Below are 19,005 nucleotides of genomic sequence, written 5' to 3' on the forward strand. Positions count from 1 at the left end.
TAACTATGAATATGTAACTGTTACAGTTAAAATGTTTCTTGTCTTTAAATGTGAATATTCTGTTTCCTCAATGTTTTATGATAGAACATCTTTGGCCTTTGAACTGCTGGTCAGGAAAAGCAACAGTAAACAAGCTATTTTGGTTGAGTCATATAACATACCATTGAATGTTTAATAACACTTCTGCAGATGTCAGCCCTGTTGAGATTTTATGAACCTGCCTGTAAAATAACTCAAAATCATTATCATCACTCCTCACTTTTGTCAGTGTGTGGTGGTATGTTTTTAGAAGTGGGACACAAAAATTGCCTCTGTGATAATTAACAGGACTTTTATTACTTATAGAACCAAGTAGTACAAACACCAGGTGACATCTAGTTGATATAAATGCATAGTCAAGATACCTGCAACCTGAACAACCTGTGTTATGAAATGTCAGAGAGGGGTAGAAAACAGAACAAGCACTTGATATTTTTGATTACTGTGTAAATATTTTTATAACTAATTATCTTGTATTGTTTCCCAGTGTGAAAATAACCACGAATAAATAAAAAATGTGCCTTATCAGTTTGTTTTCTTAATTAAGACCAATTTAGATCTTGAAAATATGAAAAATATGCATATTGCTAAAGGTCACTTCATGGCAAAAATGCACACACATTCCATTACTAAAAAAGATACAATGTTATAATGCGGTGCTGAAGTGAGCTAATAGCTGTATTTCACACAGGCCACACCAGCTTGTAGATTTTGTAAACATTAAATTTCAAACTGTTTTTCCCTGAATAATTAAACAGGTATGACTCTTTAGCATGTTAACATCAACAATAAACAATTCTACCAGTGATGAACAACTCCGTAATCTTTCTTAGCAACAAGCTTAACCATGAAGCTCATGTTAGAGTCAAACTGATGGAAATAAAAGTTGCAGTCATTTTTAAAGCATAATTAAAAAAAATTAAATCCATGTGAAAACTATGGTGGTGTACAATTGCAGACTGCTCTACACACGGATCAGTGCATCAGATGTTGTCAGCATCAATGATAAAACAAACAAGACGTTTAAGTAAAATACTATCAACCATACAATAAAGGGGCCTGTTACTATGAGGCCTGATCAGGACTCTGCTCTCAAGTTCAGAGGATGTCCATTTCCAAGTAGTTAAGGGACAGGATGTTGTCAAACTGTGCGAAATTCAGGGTAAGAGCTGTACGTGCACGGTACTTCAAGGGTAGCACCACAGGTATGAGCAACAGGCCTTCTGTTTAGTCCAGTTTCAGCATTAAAACATACCATAATTTTGTCAACACATATGACAGAGGAACCAGTACAGAAACGCAGGATTTTTTCAGCTTTTGTTTGGTCAGCATTTTTCACATAACGTTGGAGATGGTTAAATGTTGCCTGCTCTCTCTGAGACAGCACCATCTTTGTTGTTTCAAAAAGTTGCAACACTCTTTTGCCTGTGGCTTTCTTTGACTCATACAGAGACAACACACTTTCACTTTCCTTTCCTTGATAGTTTCTGCTGTACAAGTGCCATGGGAATGGCGAAGCAATCAACTATATATTTTGGCTCTTGTAGAATAGCTTTGTGAGCCATTGTTTCTATGGCAGGTTGCATGCTGTTCTTTGGAGGTATGAAATGGGAATCCATCCTTGTAGAGAGGTCAAGCAAGTCCTCTTCATCACTTTCCTCCATTGTGCCCTGAAGAGCCTTCTCAACAGCTGATCTCTCAACAGGAGGAAGGTAGTTGAGAAATGATGTCATCAGGATGTCTACATCAACTGAGTCAATGCCATGAATGCAGGCTAAAATGAAAGCGTTTGATAGCCTCACTGGCATGACACCATGATCTAATAATCCTTTCAACCAGATCCATCCAACCGCTTGCCATTCAGCCTCACAGAAATCTGGCCTCAACCTTGGCACTCGCTCCGTTTCCCCTTCATACTGTTCAAGAAATTGTTCCCAGAATGCAGTGTAAACCTCCCTTGACACTCCAGTATCATCAATAGCCTTTTCATTTACAAAGTCCATCTTCAGAGTCAAATGTGTTATGCTGCTGTCCATAAATACAGCCAAAAGATCTTCAACAACCTTAATCCTGCAAATTGATGCATGTCATGTGCTCTCTTGATTTCCTGGGTTGTAAGGTGAGGTTGATGGCGAAAGATGGCTGCTTGGACTTGAGGGCAAATCTTGTGGTAGAAGATTCAGCTCACTGTTCTGTGAGAAGAAAAAAGAAAAAAAAAAACATCCACAAAACAAAAGAGTTTTTAATCAATGGAGTAGAGGTGAAATTATCCTAACTTTTAGTACGTTTGTTTGAAACCCATGAGACCCTCTTTCAAACTGCACACCTCCAGTTCACAACCAATACCAAAACAAGATAACTTCAATATGACATCATCATCAGTTATTTTTTCAGACCCATCAGAGCTCCTCCAGAACCTCACAGGACATTAAACAAATGTTTTAAAAAGCTGATTACTAGCGTATCAGATGACTGACCTACCACACCTTCAGAAAATCGTATGCTAAAAGGATCCATTATATCACATCTAAACAGTTATGCAAAATTTTACAGTAGTTTAGAGGATGTGTTCAGGGTTGCTTGCAGTGATACATCTTACCTGTGCAGTTTGCACTGCCTCCCCATGTATGAACTGCACAGCTAGTGTAGGCAGGTCATTAGCTGAGGGCAATGGGAGTCCATTCATCTCAGTACCGTCTGTTTGAAGAATGAATGAAACATAATGTATTAAATGACAGGAGACACTTTGACCCTCACGTTTATGATGTGATTGCAGACTATAATTTATACAAGTCTTTCTAAATTAGTCTTCTACATCTTCTAGTTAAAACCAGGAACACTCATGAGATAGTCATAAAAAATCCACACAGATTTTGGGAAATGGAAAAAAAAAGCAAACCTCTAAAATTCCAGAAACAAAAAAGCATCATAAAGTCTCAAATCAAATTTTGAGCTGCCGCACAATCCCAGGGATCAATTCAAAGGAACCGACTTATTGGTTTTTAAGACAAGTTGTGCATGACATATACATTAGAAATAAAAGTTCGGGAAAAATATTTTGATATAGAAATTTGATATAAAAAGCGGGAATTTTGAGATGGTGGAAGCAAACATGCCTGACTTAAGAGAGTAAAATGATATATATTGTAGTAGCATAAGCAATGGGATGTTAATCAATTATTGCTGTGGAAAAATTAAGCTCTTAATAAACAAGGCATGAACTAAAATTACAGTGAGTACAATAATTGTTTCACAGCACAGCAAGTCATTTCATTGTATGTGCCAATAGAATAATGTGGTAACATAACAGTGCCTATGCCATAAAAATAGAACATGGTTATTTTTGTTTAGCATCAGGATGGACAATTGAATTGTTTCATACAATCAAATTTGAAAAAAAAAAGAAAATACTTACTGACTTTCTAGTCTTTCTACTGGTTTAAACACCCAAATTAGTATGTCTATCCCTGTACCCCAAAACGTTCCCGATCTAATCACATAATTATTACCTGTGTGACATCCTCACTGTTGCCTTAGTCCAATGTTATCACAACTTCCTCATCTCCATCTGCTCTGCCAAGGTCATATTCCGGATCCCATACAACTGTATCTGCGTCGTCTACTTCTGGAACCTCTTCAAAAGTAACTTGACAGATGTGCTCATGCTCTGTTTGTGGGGAGACATTAGGAACTGCTCTGGTCAAGCCCATAATTTCAAATGAGATAGGAGAATCATTAGAAGGCTGTAGATGATTCCAAATGTCATCATGATCACTTGTGCTGGTGTCCTGCCACTGCCCAGTTTGAGATTTTTTATTGTCTGTTGGGGTTGAATGAGAGGGATGTGATTTTCCCGGACCTTGTGCTGTCACAGTCTCAGAAATTGCTCTTTGAAAAAGCAGATTCTGCAACAAATAAAAGACACATTTTCACAATAACTGTCAGCAGTAATTTAAAATCATGGAATAAAGGAACATATTTAAGATCAAAAAGTGTGCAAAGTATGCAAAAAATACATATGGCTCAAAGAAGCTAAAACCTATTGGGAAATATACAACTTGAACAATATTATTAGATACGCTTACATCTTCCCTCAGTCTGTGATAAATTGGCAGCAAAAATATACATTAATTTTCAAGCAAAATCGTTTTCAATCTGTCATTACTTGTTATTACTTTATAACAAATATTGTTCCTACTGCCACAGACCTGTTCGCTTATGTCACTGTCAGATGAGCGTCCATGATCCAGCAGATCTGAAATTGAATCATCTGTATCAAGGTGAGATCCATCCTCAGTCAACTGTAAATCGGCTCCCTCAGTGATGCTGACAGATAAATCCTCTGATAAAGAATCTTCACAACATTCATCCTCTTCAGATGAAGACCGATCTGTTGAAGGTCCTTCTTTAGTGCAAATGTAAAATCTAAGCAGCTTCAGTTTGGTTTGTTCATACAGTCTACCAACAGTGTCATTAAAAGGAATCTGCTTTCTTTTAAAATCACGGACCTCAAAGGTAAAGTCATCAGCTTGCCCTTTGGTTGAGAAAAAAATAGCTCCTTTCCTAGCTCCAAAATCTGAGCAACAGTTGTTGTTTTTTTCCCACAGTTGCATGCCTTGTTCCTCCGCCATTGCTGGTTCTCACATGGTATTCATTAGTGTAAAAATGAAGCCATCCAATTTCAATCTTCCTGGAATTCTTTTCTGCTGCAGTATTTCTGTGTCTTGCCATCCCCTCACCTGGGTTTTGGAGCACACCTGATGTACCACACAACACTGCTTTTGTCCTTGATCTTCATTTTCTTAATCTCTTAATCTTTGTATAAGAGTCTCTTTATTGAGACTGCACATTGTTTGTTGACAGAAGGAAAGGACAGCTATTCTGTCACCATATGAAGTGATATATTTGGCCATTTGCTCACCAGTCATAATGGAAATCACTGCTCTGTCAACCTACAAACAGAAAATATTAGAAGAAATACTTGAAATGTTTACTTTGAACATGAATTATAAATGTAAAGGAGAGAGAGAGAGAGCTGGTTTACTTCACACAAAGTCTGTTGTATTAATTTCTATTCTGCAGAAAACTGGTCTGTTTTGTCTTTTGAATTAAATGACTTCAGCTCAATAGTTCAATATACATATCGGCAACATCTGTAACCCGAACGACATATGGTCGGACCTGCATAACTTCACGTTACAGCGTTAACATTACAGCTAGCGTACTATTAATGCTAACTCCACTTTTTCTAAGTTAGTTTCTAGCGTTATTCCAAGCTCTGTGTTGTTACGCTGACTTATTACGTTACTGAATGGATTCTATGACCACCTTGTCTCTTTTCATTTGCATGATGTACGCTTGAGGGACCTCTCTTGACCGCAGGAACTGTTCCAAATCCTCCTCCATGACTCCCTCTATTTCCTGATTTCCAAATGGCCAAGTGACCAGACAATAAACAGTCTTCTGTACTTTTGCGTTCTCTCGCAAACATTTTCGTTATCTCGAAAAGAGTTTGCGAGATCTCGCAAAAGTACATCTTTATTTTTTCCAACCATATATATATTTTTTTCCTTTCATGTCCCTTTAGGGGCTCCGCAAAATTCACTGTATTTTAACTAATAACATTTATACAATTTGCCTACTTAACCTAAATAACTCCAACACAAACTTTTTATCAAACTAATTTCAAAATAAGCAGGCAAGTAGCTCGAAGAAATGAGACATAAGCGCAGTTTATGCTTTCAATAATAGTCCGTACTACCGGCTTTCACACTTTCAGCATAGATTCAAATGACGAGCACGCTTACCGGTAGCCCCTCTTTGATCAAGTCCTTTTCCCATGCGCTCAGATCTGTTCGTGTGACAGTGCGAGGAGATTCTTTTGCGTTTGTTTCTGCCGTCTCAGCTCTCTCTTTTTTTTCCAAAATGGCCGGTACGACGCTTTTATTGCACGAATGCGCGCTGCTGATTAGTTCGGATTGCATCCACCTCCTGAGGCGCGCCGCGGAGCCACATGCTCGCCGTTACGTGCACGTTGCGGCACGCGCTCAGCCACACCTCCCGGCAGACAGCCGCAACCGTTACTGCCACTCAAGTGCCACAGCCTAGTACAGGGGTCGGCAACCCAAAATGTTCAAAGAGCCATATTGAACAAAAAAAACAAAAAACAAATCTGTCTGGAGCCGCAAAAAAATTAAAAGTCTTATATGAAGGGAACACAGGCTGTAAGTGTATATTAGCTATATTAGCTTACCAAAATGACTAATTTGATGAATGAATCCTTCATGTACTCACCATCTGTGAACGGTTTTCCACGCGTCATTATCTCCCGGGTTGCGACAAAACTAGCAGCAGAAGTGGAGTTTGGAGATGCAATCCACTTCTTAAATCTATCTTTGCGCTCCTCTAATTTCTCCAAAAGTAAAGCAATCGCACTTTTTCTCTCTCACTCCCAACTGGGTGGTCTGCTGCAAATTTAGCATGCCTTCCCTGGAAATGTCTTTCCAAATCACTCTTTTTGTTATTTGACAACTTCTCATTACAAAGCAAACATGCAGGCAATCCTTCCGCATCGGCAATGAAAGCAAATTCAAGGATTCAAGGAGCTTTATTGTCATTTCACACACGTAAAACATGAGTGGAACGAAATTAGTTTCCCCGGTCCCAGTATCAGCCCAGTTTCTTAACAAAATAAATATAAATATAAACAATGCTATATAGTATAAAAACAGTGTAATATAAGTGAAAAACAGTAGATGATATAAACACCAGCGTAAACAGTATAAACAGTAGTGCAAAATGGCTGACAGGGTAGTGCAAAATGACCGTAGTGCAATGAACATGAGCAGTTTGAGTTCTGTGCAAATGCTGCATTGTGCAAAATGTTCCATGGGTGGTTGTTTGTGTGTTTGTTGGTGTGCGAGGTGTGAGTTTGGCAGCAGGGGCTTCAGAGGACCTCCAGAGTTCAACAGTCTCACAGCTTCTGGGAAGAAGCTGTTCCTCAGTCTGGTGGTCCTGCTCTTGATGCTCCGCAGCCTCCTGCCTGAGGGGAGAGGGGCAAACAGTTTGTGTGAGGGGTGGGTGGGGTCCTTCATGATGCAGGAGGCCCTTTTCCTGCACCTGGAGGTGTAAATGTCTGTGGTGGTGGATAGGCTGTGTCCCACAGTCTTTTGTGCAGCTTTCACCACCCTCTGCAGAGCTTTTTTCTCTGCTGCAGAGCAGCTGCCGTGCCACACAGTGATGCAGGAGCACAGGACGCTCTCCACCACACATCTGTAGAAGGATGTGAGGACCGAACTCCCCAGTCCGGCACGCCTCAGCCTCCTGAGGAAGTAGAGGCGCTGGTGTGCCTTCCTGATGAGGCAGGAAGTGTTGTTGCTCCAGGTGAGGTCGTCCGTTATGTGGACGCCCAGGTACCTGAAACTGGAGACCACTTCCACCGCTGTCCCTCCGATGTACAGGGGAGGAAGGGGGAGGTGTCTGCCCCTTCTGAAGTCCACGATCATCTCCTTGGTCTTTTTCACGTTGATGCAGAGGTTGTTCTCTCTGCACCAACCCTCCAGGCGTTCCACCTCCTGCCTGTAGTCGGCCTCGTCGCTGTTGGCGATGCGTCCAACCACAGCTGTATCATCCGCAAACTTCACGATGAGGCAGCTCGGATGTTGCGCTGAGCAGTCGTGTGTTAGCAGGGTGAACAGGAGGGGGCTCAGCACACAGCCCTGGGGAGAGCCGGTGCTGAGGGTGATGGGGGTCATGGATCCTCACTGTTTGCGGCCTGTCCATCAGGAAGTCCAGGACCCAATTGCAGAGGGTGGAGCTCAAACCGAGAGCACTGAGCTTATGGATCAGTGTCTGCGGAATGATGGTGTTAAAGGCTGATGTGAAATCCACAAAGAGAAGGCGGACATAGGAGTCTTTATTCTCTAGGTGGGTGAGAGTTGTGTGGACCACAGAAGATATGGCATCCTCTGTGGATCGGTTCTTCCTATATGCGTATTGGTGTGGATCCACAGTGACGTCGATGCAGTCTTTGATACGGGCCATGACCAGTCTCTCAAAGCACTTCATGACTATCGGAGTGAGGGCTACTGGCCGATAGTCATTCAGGCTCGTCACTGTGGACGTTTTGGGAATGGGGATAATGATGATGTCCATTGAAATGATTCGGTCCATTCTTCCTTGAATCCTCTGTTCTCATCAGCTATCTTTCGCTTCTTCCCTTTGGGATCCATGGCCCATGACACACCCGCCGGTTTCTTTACAACAGCCACCTGCGTGGCACCACTGCGCCGCGCTGAAACGTGTGTCGTAGGCTGTGACGCACATCGTCGTTGACAGAAATGTTGAAATTTAATATTTATTATAAACATTTTTACAGCATTGGAAAACGTTAAGAATATTTGTGTCATGTTTGTCCTCCTACAGCAACCATATTAAAACAAAATATATATTCCCCCCTATTTTTTTCCATTTTCATACATTTTTGAAAAAGCTCCAGAGAGCCACTAGGGAGGCGCTGAAGAGCCGCATGCGGCTCCAGAGCCGCGGGTTGCCGACCCCTGTCCTACAGAAACCATATTAAAACAAAATATATATTCCCCCCTATTTTTTTCCATTTTCATACATTTTTGAAAAAGCTCCAGAGAGCCACTAGGGAGGCGCTGAAGAGCCGCATGCGGCTTCAGAGCCGCGGGTTGCCGACCCCTGGCCTAGTATCTCTAGTGGAGCCTTTTTGGAGGGTCTTGTCAGTTGAGGTCTGTCAAGTCTCTGGTAGGGTGTCATTTCTAGAGTGTTAGTCATAGTCAGGTTGCGTGGTTCTTAAGTCAGTCTGAACCTCAGTCAGTGTTCTCTCTGTAGCGTCTTGGGTTAGTACATAATGTGTCTTATGGATCCAGTTGCTTAATGTGTCCTCTGACAACCATATGTGATGTAGATTCTGCTACTTTGTATGGTCCTTTCATCTGGGGGAGGACCAACTGAGCTTGTTGGCCTTCTTTAGGACCTAGCTTCCCACCTCAGCTTCCCAGAAATGCTCATCACAGTGTTATTCAATTGTTTAACACACTCGCTCAGATCTTCATACTGTAACAATATGGGCAGTATGTCTGTTGGTGCAGTAGTAAATGGACAGGGCATTTTTCTTCCTGTCAAAATCTCACGTGGGCTGACATTCATTGTTGCATTTGGAGTGGATCTCAGGTTAAATAGCACTACAGGGAGAGCTTCAATCCAGGATAGTTTTGTGTCTGTGCAGACTTTAATTCAATTCAATTCAATTCAGTTTATTTATATAGCGCCAATTCACAACAAAAGTTATCTCATGACACTTTCCAATTTGAGCAGGTCTAGACCAAACTCTTTAATTAAATTGTAAATAGAGAGAGCCCAACATTCCCCCTTGAGCAAGCACTTGGCGACAGTGGCGAGGAAAAACTGCCTTTCAGAAGGCAGAAACCTCGGAGCAGACCCCGGCTCAAGATGGGCGGCCATCTGCCTTGACCAGTTGGGTTGAGAGAGAGGGAGAGAGAGAGAGCAGGAGAGCGAGAGAGAGAGCAAGGGAGAGAGGCAGAGGGGGTGGGGTGTGAGAGAAGGAGCACACAAGCAGAGATGCATAGCAGCAGTAATAATACCAGACGTATCAGAATGTAGATAATGATAATGACAATGAAGTATACAGAAGGTATTATGGTGATTTTGATAACAATAGTAGTAACAATAATGGTAGTAGCTGTACTGAGTCGTAACAGATTTAAATCAGATTATGACTAAACAGTAGTAATTGCAGTAGGTTTTGAGCAGGACGACAAGCAGGACCGCAGCAGGAGGTCCAGTCATGATCGATAGGAATCTGCGGGACAAGAAAGCACAGGGACTCCAGGGAAGAAGTTGAGTTAGTAATATGCATTAATAGGACATGAATGTGTGCAGAAGGAGAGGGAGAGGAAGAAAGAGCTCAGTGCGTCATGGGAGGGCCCCCGGCAGTCTAAGCCTATAGCAGCATAACTAGGGGCCGGCCTAGGCCAGCCCTAACTATAAGCTTTATCAAAGAGGAAAGTTTTTAGTCTACTCTTAAATATAGAGAGGGTGTCCGCCTCCCGGACCGAAACCGGAAGATGGTTCCATAGTAGAGGAGCTTGATAACTAAAGGCTCTGGTTCCCAATCTACTTTTGAGGACTCTAGGAACCACAAGTAGCCCTGCATTTTGGGAACGCAAAGTTCTGGTGGGATAATAGGGTACTATTAACTCTTTAAGATAGGATGGTGCCTGACCGTTCAGGGCTTTATAAGTGAGGATGTCATGCCTGGTGGTTTTTGGTTATGCTTTGTTTCTTGATTTCAGTCCATGTGCCATGTTTCATGTTTGTCTTCTCATGTGTTTCCATGTTTTATGTTCAAGGTTTTTGTCATGTCCTGTTTTATTTTGAAAGTGTCTCTTCCCCTGTGTGCCCTGTTTTCATGTAGCTTTGCTTTGGTTTTCCTGATTGCTTTCTCCCTCCTGATGTGTGTCACCTGTGTCTCGTTGTGATGTCTATTTAGTCCTTGTCTTCCCAGTCACCTTTGTCTGAGCGTCTGCTCAGCGTCTGGATTTATTGGGGCAGCCTGATAGAAGGGAGTTACAGTAATCCAGTCTAGAGGTAATGAATGCATGGACTAATTTTTCTGCATCTTTCTTTCTTTAGCCAATTCTTCTTTGATAGTGCGATTAGCTCTTTGGATTAAACTGATTACAGATTTCTCCAGAGCCCTTTGTCATCCTTTGTAGCTCCTTTTTTTTCCATGCCTGTTTTTCTGATGGGGCAGCTGTTTCATGCAGCTCTTTGATGTTCTGTACACATAGGTCCCTATGTGGTTTATCACTTACTGCCTTTTGGGTCATTTGTCTATTTAGATTAGAATAGATTAGAATATCACCTGCATTATTCTTGCTATTTTGCCATCTCCTTTTTGATGTCCTATGCACTTGACTACAGCTACTTGTTGTGGCTCTAATAATGCATAGTAAAGGTCAAGTAGTTCTTTCAAATGTTTAACAGGGGTGCCAGATGAGGTCACAAAACCTTTTCTCCTTCAGTGACACATGTCAACGTGCGCAACTTGTACTGTATAGACGGGGTCAGTGTAGATAGTCAGTTCGGTCTTTTGCTAATTTACATGCTTCAGTAATAGCAACGAATTCTGCCATTTGTGCTGACGCAGGTTGAGGTATTATGTGCGCTTGCCTTCTCTAGACCAGTGGATGTTTCTTCTACCACAGCATATGACGTTACTAGTGCGCCAGTGATGACTATGGCCGTCACAATAGAGAGTCTTCAATTGGTTCTTGTTGTAGTGTGGGGTGTAGTTGCATTTCTTTATTAGTTTAGCTGTTTGCAGGCTGCCTTCTTTGGTGAGATCTTCTGCAAAGCGGATGTTGAGCCCCTTGCAGATGGTGTGATGTTTGGCGACACGCCAGAGTTCATCCCTGAAGAGCCTTCAAGTGAACTGTATGATGATCTGGCGATGACGGTCAGCGTTGTTTGGACCTAGACTAGTCTATTATGAAATCCATGTTCTTCTTCCAGTGTGGCACAATTTTTCCGATGATATCCTTGATCATTTGATGTGTGTTTTCCTCTTTTTGTTCCTTCACCCCATGATCCCATTTAATTTTAGATTCCATCTCCTATTATACCTCTACAACTCTGCAGCTCTCTTTTCCAACTCTGTGTTCTTCTCCTTGAGCGGTTTCATTTCCATTCCCAACTCTTTGTTTTTTTCTTTGCATTCTTTGATTTCAGCTGAGTTGAAATCGACTGCTTTTGCAGTGCTGGCCATGGTGAGTGTGTTTTCTTTTAGTTCTCTTTTGAAATCCTCCATCATGTTTTGAAGTGTTCCAATTGCTGCCAGGATTGCAGCATTTGAAGTATCTCCGGCATGGGCTTCTGTAATCGTGTGTTCGTCTCCTTTGGTTTTTCTGTGGAGCTGGTGGTTTAGAAGGTGATGTTAAAGAGTTTTTTGTGCCTTTGACGTTTGTCTCCATATTCTCTGGTCCACACTAGTCGTGTTGTAGGAGAGCATGTGCACGTGCACTAGCATTAGCATTCGTTTTAGCCATAGTCATGCGTGTTAATAGGAGTACGGGACAACTTACAGGATGGCGAGTGTCTTTAATTTGTCTTAGTCAGGGGTGTCCAAACTTTTTTCACTGAGGGCCACATGCATAAAAATATAGAAGGGGCTGGGCCACATACTAGAAATTAGGTATATAGCCTTAACTTTAGTGTATTAAAGTTAGAAAAATCAATTAAAAGTGGACAAATATGTTATATTGTTGAATATAATTAAAAACAAAACTGCCTTCATCACAGCTTTCCATACATGGATCTCATACATGGAAAAAGCTTTGGTAGCTCATTCTCAGAACAGCAGCCTCAGATTTAGACAGAAGATTTACAGTACAGAGAAAAAACAATAAAGTGGAAAATGGAACGGCTAAATTTCAAGCTTGTTATTTAAGTTATTAGGGTTAGCAACACACCTATTAACGTTCGTCTGAAACGGAAACATTAACAGACTGAACTGGACTTAATAACAGGAGTGCATATAATTTTGGTAAATTATTCTGGTGAGTATCAGCTGCGCTGGGTATGTAAATCGGGCCATCCAGCTGCGGTGCTGATCTGACGCCACTCGTCCCAAAAATCCGGGAAAATTCACTTGATCAAGGAGCAAATCTTCATCAGATGAGATCAGCTGACTTTGCGTGTGCAGTGTGTGCGCTGTGCACAGCGGTGTGTGTGTTAAGAAAAACGCATATAATAAAGTGGTGCGCAAAAGCAGGGTAGCGACAGAATTGATGCGCATTATTGATATTTGTTGCACATATTTGTTGGGAACGGCATTGCACTCAGTGGGAGCAGTGATGCTGCGCTTTGGATCGAAGGATGGCTGGCAGGTCTGGATAAACTGGTTGAGATGCGAAGGACATCATGGACATGGCTGTCGGTCACTTTTGTTCTCATTCTGCTTTTGTTCAGTGATGACAGCGAAAATGTTTGCTCACATATGTATGTTGAGCCAAACATGATCATTCTTTTTGCGTGTCGTCTCATCAGAGGAAACTTTTCCTTTTCCAAGCTCCGGTAGAACTCGGGGAGGGAAAGCTGCTGATGTCGATTCTTCAGAGAATCAAATTCTTTGAAGAAATACTCACTCTCCCACCGTGTCTGAAATTTTCTGCACTCACTCTCTACCTTTCGCTTCTTTCGTTCTGCCATGTTGAGTAATTTGTGGTAAATTTCTTCTTTGATTATTGTCCTTTTTGCTGGAGCAACTGCCTTGAAGGCCCTTGATCAACAGTAGCTCCCCCTGGTGTTAAAACAGAGAAGTGCAATACACTCAGGCAAAAGTTGAAGTGTGGGCCATATTCTATTCTATTTAAAAGAATTCTTGCGGGCCAATTAAAAATGGACCGCGGGCCGCAGTTGGCCCGCGGGCCGTAGTTTGGACACCCCTGGTCTTAGTAATGTTTACTTCGAACATAGATCATTTTTTTTTGAGTTTTTGAATCAGTTTTTCTGCCTTTCAGGGTTTTGCTACTTGGAGCAATTTACCATGCGTCCTTTCCTTCCACTATCTTCCCCAGCTCTCCCAGATTAGACTGACATGGCAACACATAGAGGCTGAAAACTGATTTGACAAAAATCGAACATCCACATACACATACTGGAAGCGGTGCAGCCGAGAGACATGCTACGAAATGAAGAGAATAAACTGTTGGGGATAAAATAATACAATTTCATGGAACAAATACTAGAATTTAGGTTGCAAATGTAGGTCAGGGCTTCTGATCTTGTTTAGGCCAGCCTTGACGACCCGCCACTGCTATATATAGATATAGACATATCTATGTATACAGTCATGGCCAAAAATATTGGCACCCCTTCACTTCTGTCAAATAATGCACAACCTCTCCCAGAAAATTGTTGACACACGTTGATTTCTTTTGTTTGCATTGGAACAACACAGAAAAGCAGAGGAAAAAAAGTCAAATCTGATATCAGTCTACACAGAACTCCAAAAAATGGACTGGACAAAATTATTGGCAACCTCAACTTAAAAAATAATTGAAATCAATCGCTTCCTGCAACCATCAATGAGTTTCTTACACCTCTCTACTGGAATTCTGGACCACTCTTCTTCTGCCAACTGCTCCAGGTCTCTCAGATTTGAAGGGTGAAAGAAAGAAGAGCAAAGAATTGTCACAGGATTTGAGAACCAAAATTGTGAAAAAGCATGGACAATCTCAAGGCTACAAGTCCATCTCCAGCAGTGACGTGCAGTCAGGGGAGGCAGGAGAGGCTGGGCCTCACCTGTCATCATGGAAAGAAAAAAATGTAAAATGAAAAATAAATTAAATAGTTATATTTATCCAGTGATTTGTACTATAAAGTTATTTTCCATTTAACTTACCAGTTTTAATTCTTTTTTTTATTAAAAATCGCTGAAATGTCACATTTACCGTTCAAATACTGAGAAGAGACGTACGGTGAGGCAGCAGCCAGTGGAGCCTCACCAAGGATTGCGCAATGACTCAGCTAACTGTACTGGCATGCTAGGCAGTGAGACCGTATTGCTGTCTCTCTGTATGTCGCTATTAAAATGTTGAAACACTTTTGCAGTATGAACTAAATTTCCATAGTTTAGCTGATGTATATAATGTACAGTGTTTTTTGTCAACAACTGTATGTGTGTAACGTGTTTCTTGTACTGAGCAATCATAAAACGGCCATGAAAAGGCACTAGGTGAGGCACGCAGTTCTCGTCTGGCCTTACTTTCAAAATGGAGGAGTACATATCTATACGCAATCAGTTTTCTAAACTGGATTTTCAATCGAAGCAAGCAATTAAAGGAAGACCAACGCATGACTTTTTTTTAAATGAAATGTGCTTTTTTGTGTGCTACAGTTTGTATGTGTATAGAATGCTGATATGAGATTTTAAATATAACCCGGTAAATGCTGCCAATCAAATGGTGAATAAGCTACTCTGTAGGGTTTACATGTTTATAAATCTCGTCACTGATCTCCAGAGATCTAAATGTTCCTGTGTCCACTGTTCGCAACATCATCAAGAAGTTTACAGCCCATGGCACTGTAGCTAACCTCTCTGGACGTGGACTGAAGAGAAAAATTGATGAAAGATTGCAGCGAAGGATTGTGCAAGTGGTGGATAGAAGTGCCAGCTCACACTATCCGTTGCCATCTGAATGAAGAGGGACGCTATGGTAGGAGACCCAGGAAGACCCCACTGCTGACCCAGAGACATAAAAATGCTAGACTGGAGTTTGCAAAACCTTACCCGAGGAAGCCAAAATCCTTTTGGGAGAACGTCCTGTGGACATTTGAGACCAAAGTATCTTTTTGTTAAAGCACATCATTGTACCGTTTACAGAAAATGAAATGAGGCCTTCAAAGAAAAGAATACTGTCCCTACGATCAAACATGGTGGAGGTTCACAGAAGTTTTGGGGTTCAATTCAATTCAGTTCAATTTATTTATGTATTTCAATTTGCTTTGCTGCTTCTGGCACTGGGTGACATCATGAAATCTGTAGACTACCAAAGAATTTTGGGGCCCAATGTAGGGCCCAGTGTCAGAAAGCTGGGACACCGTCAGAGGTAATGGGTCTTCCAGCTGGACAATGACCCAAAGGATACTTCAAAAAGCACCCAGAAATGGCTTAAGACAAAGTGCTGGAGAGTTCTGAAGTGGCCAGCAATGAGTCCTAAATCCCACGGAACACCTGTGAACAGATCTCAAAACAGCAGTTGGAAGAAGGCACCCTTCAATTCCGAGAGACCTGGAGCAGTTGGCAAAAAAGGAATGGTTCAAAATTCCAGTAAAGAGGTATAAGAAACTCATTGATGGTTACAGGAAGCAATTGATTTCAGTTATTTTTTTCAAAGGGTGTGCTACCAAATATTAAGTTGAGGGTGCCAATAATTTTGTCCAGTCCATTTTTTGGAGTTCTGTGTAGACTGATATCAGATTTGACTTTTTTTCCTCTGCCTTTTTGTGTTGTTCCAATGCAAACAAAAGAAATAAACACGTGAATACCAAAGCATTTGTAATTTCAACAATTTTCTGGGAGAAGTTGTGTATTATTTGACAGAAGTACAGGGGTGCCAATATTTTTGGCCATGACAGTATATATATGTATGGTTGGTTGACATACAGTGATATGAAAAAGTTTGGGCACCCCTGATCATTTTCAGGATTTTCCTTTATAAATCATTGGTTGTTCGGATCAGCAATTTCAGTTAAATATATCATATAGCAGACAAACACAGTGATATTTCAGAAGTGAAATGAAGTTTATAGGATTAACAGAAAGTGTGCAACAATTACTTAAACAACATTAGGCAGGTGCATAAATTTGGGCACCCTTGTTGTTTTATTGATTTGAGTACCTTTAGCACTAATTATTGGAACACAAAGTTTGTTTGGTAAGCTCATTGACCCTTGACCTACATACACAGGTGAATCCGATCATGAGAAAGGGTATTTCAGGTGGCCAGTAGCAAGTTGTTCTCCCTTTTGCATCTTCTCTGAGGAGTGGCAACATGGGAGCCTCAAAACAACTCTCAAATGACCTGAAAACAAAGATTGTCCAACATCATGGTTTAGGGGAAGGATACAAAAAGCTGGCTCAGAGATTTAAGCTGTCAGTTTCCACTGTGAGGAACATAGTGAGGAAATGGAAGACCACAGGCACAGTCCTAGTTAAGGCCCGGAGTGGCAGGTCAAGAAAAATCTCTGATAAGCAGAGGCGAGGAATGGTGAGAACGGTCAAACTCAACCCACAGACCAGCTCCAAAGACCTACAACATGATCTTGCTGCAGATGGTGTCACTGTGCATCGTTCAACTATTCAGCGCACTTTGCACAAGGAGATGCTGTATGGGAGAGTAATGCGGCGGAAGCCTTTTCTACGCACATGCCACAAACAGAGTCGCTTGAGGTATGCTAAAGCACATTTGGACAAGCCAGCTTCCTTTTGGAATAAGGTGCTGTGGACTGATGAATGTAAAATTGAGTTATTTGGACATAACAAGGGGCGGTATGCATGGCGGAAGAAGAACACAGCATTCCAAGACAAACATTTGCTACCCACAGTAAAATTTGGTGGTGGTTCCATCATGCTGTGGGGCTGTGTGGCCAGTGCAGGTACTGGCAATCTTGTAAAAGTTGAAGGTCGCATGGATTCCAGTCAGTATCAGCAGATTCTTGCCAACAATGTTCAAGAATCAGTGACAAAGTTGAAGTTGCGCCGGGGCTGGTTACTTCAACAAGACAACGACCCCAAACACTGCTCAAACTCTACAAAGGCATTCATGCAGAGGAACAACTACAACGTTCTGGAATGGCCATCTCAGTCCCCAGACCTGAACATTATTGAAAATCTGTGGTGTGATTTAAAGCGGGCTGTCCATGCTCGGAAACCATCAAACCTGACTGAACTGGAGATTTTTTGTAAAGAAGAATGGTCAAAAATACCTTCAACCAGACTCCAGACCCTCATTGGAAGCTATAGGAAGCGTTTAGAGGCTGTTATTTCTGCAAAAGGAGGATCTACGAAATATTGATGTCATTTTTCTGTTGTGGTGCCCAAATTTATGCACCTGCCTAATGTTGTTTAAGTAATTGTTGCACACTTTCTGTTAATCCTATAAACTTCATTTCACTTCTGAAATATCACTGTGTTTGTCTGCTATATGATATATTTAACTGAAATTGCTGATCCGAACAACCAATGATTTATAAAGGAAAATCCTGAAAATGATCAGGGGTGCCCAAACTTTTTCATACCACTGTAGTTATTAAGACATTAAGACATATTATTATTAAGGCACCCAGGTCATTGAAGGGCTTAATTTTTCCTTTTTGTTTCTTCTCTTCATACCTGTTAAAGGAAAATATATAATGACTAAGATTTTTAAACATTTAATTTCAGATTCACTATCATAGTCATAGTAAGCAGTAGTAATAGTTTTCAAAATATTACTATGCTGGTTGTGGCCTAGACTTTCAACCTCCTATAGCTGTGTCTGTCCTATGTGAACTGGCATGATCTATTTACCTTTCTCTCCTTTCCCTGAGGACTTCCTCTCTCCTTACACGGTCTGCATTCAGACTTTCCCTGTACTTGTATGTCCCCTCCTTGATGGACATATCTGCCTCACTCTGACAACAAATGCAGGAAAAAGATCTTTTAATATTATGGGAAACTGTAAAATATGGTTGCATGAAATATAAAATTGGAAAATGGATTATTTATCATATAGAATATTTTTTTTCAAACTTTTTAAATACATAAATATTCATGTCACACCATAAGACACAAAACATTGACCACTACTGGTGATGTCAGTTTCACAGCTTTTTAACTAAAAATCTAAAAAGCACAACTCAACTCATGACTTTGCAACTCCCTCCAGAGATGTCATTGTAACTTCCTGGTTGGGTTTAGTCCTCTTCATCATTAAGATGTCCAAATTATTGCCTATTCAAAATATAGATTATAGTGTCACACCATATGACGACCATTTTGCGGAAAAAAATGTATTTAGACAGAATTTGCTTTGATATTATGCATAAACATCAACACTTTATGTGGCTATTGATAACTCATTATTATTTTATATACACTGTAGAACTATCAAATATTTATAATTTATTTGGAAATATGCTCTTATTTGTGAGAGCACTGCCGGACAGTCACACCATATGACATGACAAGTAGAAATCTTATTATTCCCAAAACACCTTTGGTAGTATTGTACTGTCTTGTCAGTGGAACAGCATTTAAATATATATTCTTAAAACATATACATTTTTACCAGTATGTGACACACGGACAGTCAGAATTGTGTTATGCCCTCCCTGTGGAGGGCAGCAATACGGCTTTGCAGCGTCTGGTCTGCC

At 41.1% G+C, this 19,005-nt stretch overlaps 1 long non-coding RNA gene across 2 annotated transcripts; it reads right to left on the bottom strand.

Annotated features, from left to right (window-relative positions):
- Positions 1 to 314: 314 nt before the first annotated feature.
- Positions 315 to 6,122, bottom strand: LOC124059823. 2 transcript variants are annotated; one of them, XR_006843444.1, is made up of 6 exons: positions 5,847 to 6,122; positions 4,248 to 4,991; positions 3,815 to 3,944; positions 3,549 to 3,706; positions 2,639 to 2,736; positions 315 to 2,231 (listed from the first exon to the last, which is right to left on the bottom strand). It is a non-coding gene; the product is annotated as an uncharacterized LOC124059823 (long non-coding RNA). The 2 variants fall into 2 exon arrangements; XR_006843443.1 differs by having other exon boundaries at positions 3,549 to 3,944.
- Positions 6,123 to 19,005: the final 12,883 nt, after the last annotated feature.

The sequence above is a fragment of the Scatophagus argus genome, chromosome 5 (genome assembly GCF_020382885.2).
Source record: "Scatophagus argus isolate fScaArg1 chromosome 5, fScaArg1.pri, whole genome shotgun sequence".
Classification (NCBI taxonomy): domain Eukaryota; kingdom Metazoa; phylum Chordata; class Actinopteri; family Scatophagidae; genus Scatophagus; species Scatophagus argus.